General features: G+C 40.5%; 1 protein-coding gene across 1 annotated transcript in view; it reads right to left on the reverse strand.

The window, feature by feature from the left end:
• IQCA1 (IQ motif containing with AAA domain 1) overlaps positions 1-13,811 on the reverse strand; it is a 159,203-nt gene that overhangs the window by 73,407 nt on the left and 71,985 nt on the right. The window lies entirely within an intron of this gene.

Below are 13,811 nucleotides of genomic sequence, written 5' to 3' on the forward strand. Positions count from 1 at the left end.
CCAACACTATAGCCATTAGTCACGTGCCCTCTTCCCACTATCTGCAGGCCAACCCATCCCCTAGGCTCCCGTGAAGCTCTCGGTGTGATGAGGCTCAGGAAAAGGGTGCTGGCGAGCGTAAGAGGTGCCATATGTGTTGTGCACATTATTTGGTAATAAAAAACGTGTCTCTAGATGGAATTAAAAGTCCCTTGTCCAAGTGGCAATGTTTTCCTTGGGGATCAGGTTCACTTCAACTCATAGAGCTAAATCGTGGTTGCTCAGGATTTTATGTTTGAAGCACTTAGGAAACATGAGCATTTTTTTTTTGGTCCTTGGAAGTTTGGAAGCTTTCAGAAATGTACCAACAATTTTTAATAAATGACCTGATGTATAAACTGTGAGCAGCTACAAAAAGGAGGAATCCTTATTTGTGGAACATACAATTCAGTGTACCTTGTAAATCCTTCTCCATTGTACTATTTATTTCCTCTATATCCTTACTTAGTTTATTTATTTAATACTTTGATAAATACGTTCACGTGGCCCACAATTCAAAACTTACAAAAGTTCAAGTCGTGAAATGTTCCGTTCTTATGCTGTGAGCCAGCCAGCAAGATCCGCTTTCTAAAGCAGCCCCAATACCTTGGAGGTGCTTCCAGAGACATTTTATATAGCTATATGCAAATACACCTGCGTACACACACACAGACACACACACTGCTGTGTTATGTTCGCCAACCACACACTTGAAAATGGTGTGTGATTGGGAGTTTGACTCTTTTTTAAGCCAATGTTGAATTTGCTTTGCTCTTGATTTTCAACTCTAGCAAAATCTTCCAAAGTACACTAATATGTACACGTGTACACACAGATACACAATGTAAACATAGATGGGCCATTTTATTCCAATGTCAGTGTCTCATACACACTGCCCTTGTTGTGCATTTTCCTCCTACTAATGTCCCTGGCTTTCTTAGCAGTACATAAAGAGCTTCCCTGTTCTGTTTGTATGGGTGTACTGGGGATGATCTGGCCGTTCTCCTACCAGTGGAATTAGGTTGTTTCCAATTGTCTGCTGTTACTAATAATGCTGCACACATAAATGCCCACAAATATAATTTTGCAGGTGTATGAGCATATTTGCAAGATAAATTCCTAAAAGTAGAAATGCTGGATCAAGGGTATGTAGGTACATTTTTAATACTGTCAAACTGCCTCCTTTGGGCTGTGCCAATTCACCCCTCTGCCAGCCATGCGGGCGACCGCTGGTTTCCCCATATGCTCTGATACAGTGTGACACGGTGTCTAATGTTTGCCAACTGAACAGCTGAAGAAATGGTCTGTCGTTGTAGTTCTTTTGGGTTTTTTTAGATGCCAGTGGTGAATTTATTTTGCTCACGCGCTTCAGCTATAACAAAACCTCCCAAAGTGAGGAGTGCCCTCGATTGCCCTGTTAAGTCAGCCACCATATTTTTAGTAAACTGTGGTGTCTGAAGGCCAAATCTGGCCTACCACCTGTTTTCTTTTATAAGAATATAATATATTATAATTTTATTGAGATATATTTTACATAGTATACATCCATCCATTCCAAGGGTACGATTCAATCATTTTAAGTACGTCTACCAAGTCTGGCAACCATCACCATGAGCCAGTTTTGGAACATTTCCATCACCCCAGTGTGACCCCTCATGTCCACTGTCAGTCTTTCCTTTTCCTTCATTCCTTGCCAGGTCTCTTCTAATCGCCTCCCTGCCTCTATTCACTTTGTCTGGATGTTTCCTATAAATGGAATCACATAATATGTGGTCTCTTAGGTCTGGTTCCTTTCCCTTTGCATCATGGTTTTGAGTCTCCAAATGTTGTAGCATATCCCAATTGGTGTTTCATTTTTTATAGGAAATCCAAATAATATTCCATTGCCGATGCACTACATTTGCCTATCCAGTCACCAGTTGATGGATATTTAAGCTGTTCCAAATTTTTGACTATTATGAGTAATGCCCCTATATTCATGTACAAACTTCTTTGTGTGGACACATTCTCATTTCTCTTGGATAGAGTACCAACAGTGGGCTGCTGGCTCATTTGGTACGTTTCTGTTTAACTTTTTAAAAAAAATTTTTTGTATTGTTATGTTAATCACCATACATTACATCATTAGCTTTAGATGTAGTGTTCCATGATTCATTATTTGTGCGTAACACCCAGTGCTCCATGCAGAACGTGCCCTCTTTAATACCCATCACCAGGCTAACCCATCCTCCCACGCCCCTCCCCTCTAGAACCCTCAGTTTGTTTTTCAGAGTCCATCGTCTCTCATGGTCTGTCTCCCCCTCCGATTCCCCCCCCTTCATTCTTCCCCTCCTGCTATCTTCTACTTCTTTTTCTTTTTTCTTAACATATATTGCATTATTTGTTTCAGAGGTACAGATCTGAGATTCAACAGTCTTGCACAATTCGCAGCACTTACCATAGCAGATACCCTTCCCAGTGTCTATCACCCAGTCACCCCATCCCTCCCACCCCACCCCCCACTCCAGTAACCCTCAGTTTGTTTCCTGAGATTAAGAATTCCTCATATCAGTGAGGTCATATGATACATGTCTTTCTCTGTTTGACTTATTTTGCTCAGCATAATACCCTCCAGTTCCATCCACGTCATTTCAAATGGCAAGATCTCATTCCTTTTGATGGCTGCATAATATTCCATTGTATATATATATACCACATCTTCTTTATCCATTCATCTGTTGATGGACATCTTGGCTCTTTCCACAGTTTGGCTATTGTGGACATTGCTGCTATAAACATCGGGGTGCACGTACCCTTTCGGATCCCTACATTTGTATCTTTGGGGTAAATACCCAGTAGTGCCATTGCTGGATCATATGGTAGCTCTATTTTCAACTTTTTGAGGAACCTCCATACTGTTTTCCAGAGTGGCTGCACCAGCTTCCATTCCCACCAACAGTGTAGGTGAGTTCCCCTTTCTCTGCATCCCTGCCAACATCTGTCGTTTCCTGACTTGTTAATTTTAGCCATTCTGACTGGTGTGAGGTGGTATCTCATTGAGGTTTTGATTTGGATTTCCCTAATGCCGAACAATGTTGAGCACTTTTTCATGTGTCTGTTGGCCATTTGGATGTCTTCTTTGGAAAAATGTCTGTTCATGTCTTCTGCCCATTTCTTGATTGGATCATTTGTTCTTTGGGTGTTGAGTTTGATAAGTTCTTTATAGATTTTGGATACTAGCCCTTTATCTGATATGTCATTTGCAAATATCTTCTCCCATTCTGTCGGTTGTCTTTTGGTTTTGTTGACTGTTTCCTTTGCTTTGCAAAAGCTTTTTATCTTGATGAAGTCCCAATAGTTCATTTTTGCCCTTGCTTCCCTTGCCTTTGGCGATGTTTCTAGGAAGAAGTTGCTTTGGCTGAGGTCGAAGAGGTTGCTGCCTGTGTTCCCCTTTAGGATTTTGATGGACTCCTGTCTCACATTGAGGTCTTTCAACCATTTGGAGTCTATTTTTGTGTGTGGTGTAAGGAAATGGTCCAGTTTCATTCTTCTGCATGTGGCTGTCCAATTTTCCCAACACCATTTGTTGAAGAGACTGTCCTTTTTCCATTGGACATTCTTTCCTGCTTTGTCAAAGATTAGTTGACCATAGAGTTGAGGGTCCATTTCTGGGCTCTCTATTCTGTTCCATTGATCTATGTGTCTGTTTTTGTGCCAGTACCATACTGTCCTGATGGTTACATCTTTGTAATAGAGCTGGAAGTCCGAAATTGTGATGCCGCCAGCTTTGCTTTTCTTTTTCAACATTCCTCTGGCTATTTGGGGTCTTTTCTGGTTCCATACAAATTTTAGGATTATTTGTTGCATTTCTTTGAAAAAAGTAGATGGTATTTTGATGGGGATTGCATTGAATGTGTAGATTGCTCTAGGTAGCATTGACATCTTCACAATATTTGTTCTTCCAATCCATGAGCATGGAACGTTTTTCCATTTCTTTATGTCTTCCTCAATTTCTTTCGTGAGTATTTTATAGTTTTCTGAGTACAGATCCTTTGCCTCTTTGGTTAGATTTATTCCTAGGTATCTTATGGTTTTGGGTGCAATTGTAAATGGGATCAACTTAATTTCTCTTTCTTTTGTCTTGTTGTTGGTGTATAGGAATGCCACTGACTTCTGTGCATTGATTTTATATCCTGCCACTTTACTGAATTCCTGTATGAGTTCTAGCAGTTTTGGGGTGGAGTCTTTTGGGTTTTCCACATAAAGTATCATATCATCTGCAAAGAGTGAGAGTTTGACTTCTTCTTTGCCGATTTGGATGCCTTTGATTTCTTTTTGTTGTCTGATTGCTGTGGCTAGGACTTCCAATACTATGTTGAATAGCAGTGGTGATAGTGGACATCCCTGCCGCGTTCCTGACCTTAGGGGGAAAGCTCTCAGTTTTTCCCTATTGAGAATGATATTCGCTGTAGGTTTTTCATGGATGGCTTTTATGATATTGAGGTATGTACCCTCTATGCCTATACTCTGAAGAGTTTTGATCAAGAAAGGATGCGGTACTTTGTCAAATGCTTTTTCTGCATCTATTGAGAGGATCATATGATTCTTGTTCTTTCTTTTGTTAATGTATTGTATCACGTTGATTGATTTGCGGATGTTGAACCAACCTTGCAGCCCAGGGATAAATCCCACTTGGTCGTGGTGAATAATCCTTTTAATGTACTGTTGGATCCTATTGGCTAATATTTTGGTGAGAATTTTTGCATCCATGTTCATCAGGGATATTGTCTGTAATTCTCTTTTTTGATGGGGTCTTTGTCTGGTTTTGGGATCAAGGTAATGCTGGCCTCATAAAATGAGTTTGGAAGTTTTCCTTCCATTTCTATTTTTTGGAACAGTTTCAGAAGAATAGGTATTAATTCTTCTTGAAATGTTTGGTAGAATTCCCCTGGGAAGCCATCTGGCCCTGGGCTTTTGTTTGTTGGGAGATTTTTGATGACTGCTTTAATTTCCTTAGTGGTTATAGGTCTGTTCAGGTTTTCTATTTCTTCCTGGTTCCGTTTTGGTAGTTGATACATCTCTAGGAATGCATCCATTTCTTCCAGATTATCTAATTTGCTGGCATAGAGTTGCTCATAATATGTTCTTATAATTGTTTGTATTTCTTTGGTGTTGGTTGTGATCTCTCCTCTTTCATTCATGATTTTGTTGATTTGGGTCATTTCTCTTTTCTTTTTGATAAGTCTGGCCAGGGGTTTATCAATCTTGTTAATTCTTTCAAAGAACCAGCTCCTAGTTTCATTGATCTGTTCTACTATTCTTTTGGTTTCTATTTCATTGATTTCTGCTCTGATCTTTATGATATCTCTTCTCTTGCTGGGTTTAGGCTTTATTTGCTGTTCTTTCTCCAGCTCCTTTAGGTGTAGGGTTAGGTTGTGTATTTGAGACCTTTCTTGTTTCTTGAGAAAGGCTTGTATTGCTATATACTTTCCTCTTAGGACTGCCTTTGCTGCATCCCAAAGATTTTGAATAGTTGTGTTTTCATTTTCATTGGTTTCCATGAATTTTTTTAATTCTTCTTTAATTTCCTAGTTGACCCACTCATTCTTTAGTAGGATGCTCTTTAGCCTCCATGTATTTGAGTTCTTTCCGAATTTCCTCTTGTGATTGAGTTCTAGTTTCAAAGCATTGTGGTCTGAAAATAGGCAGGGAATGATCCCAATCTTTTGGTACCAGTTGAGACCTGATTTATGACCTAAGATGTGATCAATTCTGGAGAATGTTCCATTGGCACTAGAGAAGAATGTGTATTCCGTTGCTTTGGGATGGAATGTTCTGATTATGTCTGTGAAGTCCATTTGGTCCAGTGTGTCATTTAAAGTCTTTATTTCCTTGTTGATCTTTTGCTTAGATGATCTGTCCATTTCAGTGAGGGGGATGTTAAAGTCCCCCACTATTATTGTATTGTTGTCGATGTGTTTCTTTGCTTTTGTTATTAATTGGCTTATATAATTGGCTGCTCCCATGTTAGGGGCATAGATATTTACAATTGTTAGATCTTCTTGTTGGATAGACCCTTTAAGTAGGATATAGTGTCCTTCCTCATCTCTTATTACAGTCTTTGGTTTAAACTCTAATTTGTCTGATATAAGGATTGCCACCCCAGCTTTCTTTTGGTGTCCATTAGCATGGTAAATGGTTTTCCACCCCCTCACTTTCAATCTGGGGTGTCTTTGGGTCTAAAATGAGTCTCTTGCAGAGAGCATATCGATGGGTCTTGTTTTTTTATCCAATCTAATAGCCTGTGTCTTTTGATTGGGGCATTTAGCCCATTTATATTCAGGGTAACTATTGAAAGATAGGAATTTAGTGCCATTGTATTGCCTGTAAGGTGACTGTTACTGTATATTGTCTGTGTTCCTTTCTGGTCTATGTTGCTTTTAGGCTCTCTCTTTGCTTAGAGGACCCCTTTCAAGATTTCCTGTAGGGCTGGTTTTGTGTTTGCAAATTCCTTTAGTTTTTGTTTGCCCTGGAAGCTTTTTATCTCTCCTTCAATTTTCAATGACAGCCTAGCTGGATAGAGTATTCTTGGCTGCATATTTTTCTCATTTAGTGCTCTGAATATATCCTGCCAGTCCTTTCTGGCCTGCCAGGTCTCTGTGGATAGGTCTGTTGCCAATCTAATGTTTCTACCCTTGTAGGTTACATATCTCTTCTCCGGAGCTGCTTTCAGGATTTTCTCTTTGTCTCTGAGACTCGTAAGTTTTACTATTAGATGTCGGAGTGTTGACCTATTTTTATTGATTTTGAGAAGTGTTCTCTGTGCTTCCTGGATTTTGATGCCTGTTTCCTTCCCCAAATTAGGGAAGTTCTCTGCTATAATTTACTCCAGTATACCTTCTGCCCCTCTCTCTCTTTCTTCTTCTTCTGGGATCCCAATTATTCTAATGTTGTTTCGTCTTATGGCATCACTTATCTCTTGAATTCTGCCCCGTGATCCAGTAGTTGTTTATCTCTCTTTTTCTCAGCTTCTTTATTTTCCATCATTTGGTCTTCTATATCACTGATTCTCTCTTCTGCCTCATTTATCCTAGCAGTTAGTGCCCCCATATTTGATTGCACCTCATTAATAGCCTTTTTGATTTTGACTTGGTTAGATTTTAGTTCTTTTATTTCTCCAGAAAGTGTTTCTCTAATAACTTCCATGTTTTTTTCAAGCCCAGCTAGTATCTTTAAAGTGATGATTTTGAACTTTAGATCCGACATTGTACTAATGTCCGTATTGAGTAGGTCCCTGGCAGTTGGTACTACCTCTTGTTCTTTTTGTTGAGGTGATTTTTTCCGTCCTGTCATTTTGTCCAGAGGAGAAGAGATGAATGAGAGAACAAAATGCTAACAGGGTAACAACGTCCCCAGAAAAATACTCTCAACAAATCAGAAAAGATTTGTTCCCCCTGAAGCAGGGGGAAAAGAAAGGGAAAGAGAGAAAAAAGAAAAAGAAAAAAAAAGTAAAAGTAAAAGATAAAGATAAAAACAAACAAAAACAGAACAAAACAAAACAAAAAAAAAACCAGAATATGATCAAATATGATCAGGCTGGTACATAGATCAGTGCCACACACTAGATTTTGGGTGTATTTTGGTCTGTTAGATGAAAGTGCCTCGCAAAATTTTAAAGAAAGAAAAACTTATATATGTACAAAAATAAGGGTTGATATGATGAAAGGATGGAATATGACTGTAAAGGTGAAAATTATAAAAAATTTTATAAAAGGAATTGATAAGAAGTTGTCTGAAAAAAGAAAGAAGAGGATTAAAAAAAGAAAAAAAAAAGGGGAAAGAATGTGATCAGGCAGGGGAGTAGAAAAAAACCATACACTAGAGATTTAGGGTATATTTTGATCTGTTAGAAGAAACTATTTCAAAATTTTAAAGAGAGAAAAACTTATATATATATGCCAAAAATGCAGGTAACTACTATGAAGGGATAGAATATGACTCTAAAAATGAAAAATAAAAATGTTTTTTAAAAAAGGGATTGATAAGATGTTGGTTGAAAAAGGGAAAAAGAAAAATTCAAAAAAAAAAAAGTTAAAAATAATTAACTTTGAAAGACTAAAGAATCATCGTAAAAAAGCCATGGATTCTATGTGCAGTATTCCCCTAGCGCTGGAGTTCTGCCGTTCTCATTGATCGGTAGACTTGGTCTTGGCTGGCTGTTCTTGCTGATCTTCTGGGGGAGGGGCCTGTTGCCGTGGTTTCCAAAAGTCTTTGCCGGAGGTGGAATTGCCCCGCCCTTGCCCGGTGGGGACTAAGTAATCTGCTCGGGTTGCTCTCGGGAGCTTTTGTTCCCTGCGAGCTTTCCGTACAGCTTTGGAGGACGAGAGTGAAAATGGCGGCCTCCCAATCTCCGCCCCGGAGGAGCCGAGAACTCGGGGCCCCGCTCCTCAGTGAGCCCCCAGAGAAAAGCCGTCAGTCACTCCCGTCTCCCCGGTCTCCGGCCGCACTCCGTGCTCACCTGGCCTGTGACCGAGCATTTCTATCTCTGGCACCCGACCCCGTGTGGAGTCTCCAAACCCAGCAGATCCCTGTGGTGCGCTTCCGCACCTCTCCTCCCGGGGGAACAAGGTGAGTCTCCCCGGATCTGCCGCTTGTTGGGTCCCTGCTGGAGGAGCAGGGGCCCGACTGTGCCGCGGATCACGGTTTATGGCCACCCCGAGCTGAGAGCCCGCGCCTGGGCTCCGCCTCTGCAGCCGGCTTCCCTGCTCCGTTACCTGGGAGCTCTGCCACACTCAGGCACCCCCGGTCTTTCTGTGACCCCGAGGGTCCTGAGACCGCACTATCCCACGAGGCTTCCACCCCCAGCTTAGCCACCAGAGTGACGTCCCTCAGTGGGCCAGACTTTTAAAAGTTCTGATTTTGTGCTCTGCGGCTCTATCACTTGCCAGAAGCGGCCAATGGAGGCCCCTCCCCCGCCGTCTATCCTCCCGAATATCGCCTCCGCACGTCCTACCTTCCAAAAAGTGGTCGCTTTTCTGATGAGAGAGTTGTTGATCTTCTTTTCTTCGATCTCCTGTTGAGTTCGTAGGTGTTCAGGATGGTTTGATCCCTATCCAGCTGAATTCCTGAGAGGAGACGAAATCCAGGTCTCCTACTCCTCCGCCATCTTGCTCCGCCCCCCCTCCATTTATGTTTAACTTTTAAGAAAGTGACAAGTGTTTCCCAAAACGGCTGTGCCATTTTGCATTCCTACCAGCACCATAGGAGGGTTCCTTTTCCTCTACACCCTCTACATTTGTTACTGTCTGTCTTCTTGATTATGGCCATCCTAGTGGGAATGAAATGGTCTCACTGTAGTTTTATGTTTTATCTCCCTAAAGACTAAGGATGCCAAGCATCTTTTCATGTGCTAATTAACTATTCATTTATGATCCTTTGTGAATTGTCTATTCAAGTCTTTTTTTTTTTTTTAAAGATTTTATTTATTTATTTGAAAGAGAAGGAGAGAGAGAGCACACAAGCAGAGGGAGAGGGAGAGGGAGAAGCAGACTGCCCACCGAGCAGGGACCCCGATGTGGGACTCGATCCCAGGACCCTGGGATCATGACCTGAGCCAAAGGCAGATGCTTAACGACTGAGCCACCCAGGCACCCCATCTATTCAAGTCTTTTACCCATTTTTTGATTGAATTGTCTTCTTATTGAGACACAAGAATTCTTTGTTTATCCTGGATACAAACCCCTTATCAGGTATTCGTTTTCAAATATCTTCCCCCAGTATGTTTTTGTCTTTGTATTTTCTTGATGGCATCTTTTGAAGTGCAAAAGTTTTGAATTTTGATGAGGTTCAATTTATCAATTTTGTCTGTCAGTGTAGTTTTAATTTGCATTTCTGTTACACATATGGGGTTGATCATCTTTTTATATGTTGAACATCTTTTATTATGTTTCAAACCCATTTACATTTTCTTTTCCGAGAAATGTCTGTTCATATCCTTTGGCTTTTTAAAATATTGGGTTATTGATCTTTATTTTTATAGAGCTGTAGGAGCTCTTTATATATGAGAAAAATGATCTCCTGTGTGGGGTGCTCATTACAAGTAATTATCCTACTGAGTCATCTGTCATTTGACTTCACTTGGGGTCTGTTTTGCCATGCAGGTTAGAAAACTTTTGTGTGTATCATTTAAAATTTCATTTTTTTTTCTTCCACGACCCCTGGGTTGTGCAATGGAGGTAGAAATGTCTTTCCCACTGTGAGGTTATAACATTTCTTCCTTGGCCTCTTCTAGATCTTTTCTGTTTTTGTTTTGTTTGGCACTTAAATCTTTGACCCATCTGGAATCATTCTGGGGTGAGGTATAAAGAAATAGAGATTTAATTTTCTTCTTTCTTTCAGATGACAACCTGGTTACTCTAATCCCATTTATTAAATTTTCCCCTTACCTAAGAAAGGCGCCATGCCATCTTTATTATGTACTAAATTGGCATATATATTTGGGTATATTTCTTGATTTTCTATTCTTTTCCACTGATGTGTCTTTCTAGTTATTTATCTGTGCCGATGGGTTCTTAATAGCATGGCTCAATACTGCACAGCTACTTCCTTCTCATTACATAGTGTAATTACATTCGGAATTTTACTGGTTTTTCTTGGCTATTTACTTTCACCTAAAGTTTAGAATCAGGCTGGTCACCTTTGGAGTGGCCTGCCCCACCTCCAACATAACGCCATCTGTATTTTTGTGTAGATCACATCACATGTGCAAATGATGTTTGGGAGAAGTGATGTATTTACAATGTGGAGTATCCCTACCTAAGAACACGGTGTGCTTTTCCCTCTTTCCATTTGTATCCCTCACACTTTTTAAAAACTTTTCTTCACACAAAACACACATTTATTATTAAGTTTGTTCCTGGGTGCTTTATCTTTGTATTGTTGGTGCTGTTGTAAATGGACTGTTTTGTTGTATTTTCTATCTGGCCGCTGTTTGTACACACCAATGCTTTTGCTCTCTGTAACTCCCCATCCTCCTTCTTACACTGTTTAGTTTTCAATTTATTCTCTTTGCTTTTCTAAGTGTAGAGCATACCTGCAAAAAGTGATCATTTTGCTTCTTCTGTTCCATATATCTCTACGTTCTTTCTCGTATCCAACAGAGTTCATAGATCCTAGGGGACAGCGGTGACAATGGCCATACTTGTATTTTTCATGACATTGGTGGAATTGTTTCTAGTGAATTTCATTAAGCATAATATTAGATCTTGAACTAAGAAATACTTTGTCATGTTGAAGAAGTATCCCTATATTCTAATTTTTTTGTTTTATTTTTAAAAATCAAGAATGGATGTTGAATTTGTAAAAGACCCCATCAGCATCCACAGAGATGCACTTATGGTTTTCCCTTTTGGATCTCTTTATAGGATGCAGTGTATCCACAGACATCCTCAACCCCAGCCATTCTTGCATTCTGGAATAAATGCCGCTTGATTGTGGTGTTTTGCTTGTTTAATGTGCTGCTGGTTTTGGCATGATAATATTTCAGTTTGAATTTTTGCATTAATACTTGTAAGGAAGACTAATCTGTGATTCTTTTTGTATTTGGTCTTCTCTGGGAGTGTTGGTATCAACGTGATTATGCTCACTTTGTAGAAAGTGTTTGTATTGCTTGTTTTTTAACAAATATAAAGTTGACTCTTTAAGTACACATTATAATGGTTATGCTTGGTCTGTCTCTTCATCCTTCTCCTCCCCTTAGTGACAATTATTACGATGTCCTGCGAGATTTCCACGTGTACTGCTGCAGGTACGCTACACGAGTCACCTCATCTAATCGTTACATCGGCGCAGGGAGGGAGGCGCATAGGGAAGGAGCCCCCTGAGGCTGCAGACCTGGCAGGTGGGGGGACAGTGTTTGATCACCTCTACCCTGTTTAGACTCTTCCATCACCTGTCTTTATAAGTCATGCTGCTTTGTGGCCTTCTTTGTCTTATTTTAATGTATTAGCCAGACATCTTCATCTTCTTTTGTTTTTAGCCAACATTAACCCTACTCTTGAATGTTTCTTGTGTACACAATGTAGTCATTGCACCAACATGCTTAATCCTGTAATTATTACCTTTCTAAACTAACATGAAACACATTTAGTCCCTGGCCATGGACTTTCACGACACAGCTTGGTCCTGACAATTTAGCTGCAGCGACAACACCTCACAGGGTAACAAAGGGAAATAACACCAGGTCAAAAGGACAGTCACTCAAGGCAGGGCTTGATGAACTGCCACACTGTAGGGTGGATAGTATGTGTTCACTGAGTTCTGAGGAGGACAGGAGTCTGCCAGAGGCTGGAGCGGGGGCTGAGGAGCTGTGTCAGCTCCTGACAGGGAGGTGGGCAAGAGCACGTCCCTCTGACCCTGACGGCTCACTCGGGGGAGCACAGGGGGATGGGAGGCTGACTGTGGGGTCAGGAGTGCTGAGGTGGAGAAACCCTGATTTGTAGCAGAGCTTTTACTGTTGTGTAGTGTTTCATGCTCCCTAACTGGTTCCCTCCTCATGAACCGTAGCCTGTTCTCTTTGTCAGTGCTATAAACGGGGCGGCCCCCAACAGCTGTTTCAATCATCTATGGCAGGGGTTGGCAAATCATATGCATGGGCCAAATCTGGGCTGCTGCCCAGTTTGTAAATAACACTTTATTGAAACACAGTCATGCCCATTCATTACCTACGGTCTGTGTCCACTTTCATGCTAGAATAGAAGAGTTGGGTCGTTGTGGCAGAGGATCTGTGTTCCATAGCCTCAAATATTTATTATTTGGTCCCTTATGACAAAAGTTTGTTGTCTCTGGTCTATGGCAACTTGTCTAATTATTTGTTTCATATAAACTCCTTAAATAGCATTTATGGGTCAAAGAGTATACGCATTAAACATCTGATGTTTACTTGGTGCATGTCCCTTAAAAAGGTCATGCCAATTTATGTATTTATGCATCCAGTTACAATATGTGGGAGTGACTTTTCTCCACATGCTCACCAACTCCAGCGATGATTATGATTTAAAATTTTTACCAATCCTATAGGTAAAAAGAGATATAGTAATATTATTTTATATTTGATTTTCTTTGCTAGTGATTTTTAAAGTTTTAAAAATTAAGTTAACATTTTTGCCTTCTTTTCTACTGAGGTGTTTAGATTTTTCTTATTATTTCCTAAGAACCCTTTATGTATGAAAGGTAGGTATTATCACCTATGTTGCAAATATTTTCTCCAGTTTATCATATGATTTTACTTCCAATTATGATATTTTTTGCCATTTGAGTTTTATGTGGTCCAGTATATCAGCTTGAGTATATGAGTGTGAGTTTCACTTTTAATAGCAATGCTTCTAGTGCTCTACTGTTGAGCATGATGCTAATTTTCTCTTGGTTTCTATGACTAATACTCTGAGGTTAAGAACAGTTTTCCTATTTCTAGTTTATTGAGACATCTCTAAAAACAGCCTTAGAAGTCAATTTCATCAGATGCCACTGGAGCATCTACAGAGATGTTTCTCTGGAAGAACATCAGTATGGCAAAGAGCTGACTCTCGACAGGTGAGCAGGAATGAAGCAGGGGAGAAGAGGTAGAAGGCCAGCCTGGGATAAGAGGAGAGCATGACGTGCAGAAAGACACTGAAGGTACAGTGACATGGGGCATGAGGAGGGCAGGCAGGTGGACTGCTGGGGCTCATGGAAGGAAGATGGGGGACGAGGGGACAGCAGATGACACTGAGAGGCAAGCAGGGACCAGAACATAAAGGGCCCTTGAAATCAAGCTG

This window comes from Neomonachus schauinslandi, chromosome 3, assembly GCF_002201575.2.
Source record: "Neomonachus schauinslandi chromosome 3, ASM220157v2, whole genome shotgun sequence".
Taxonomy (NCBI): domain Eukaryota; kingdom Metazoa; phylum Chordata; class Mammalia; order Carnivora; family Phocidae; genus Neomonachus; species Neomonachus schauinslandi.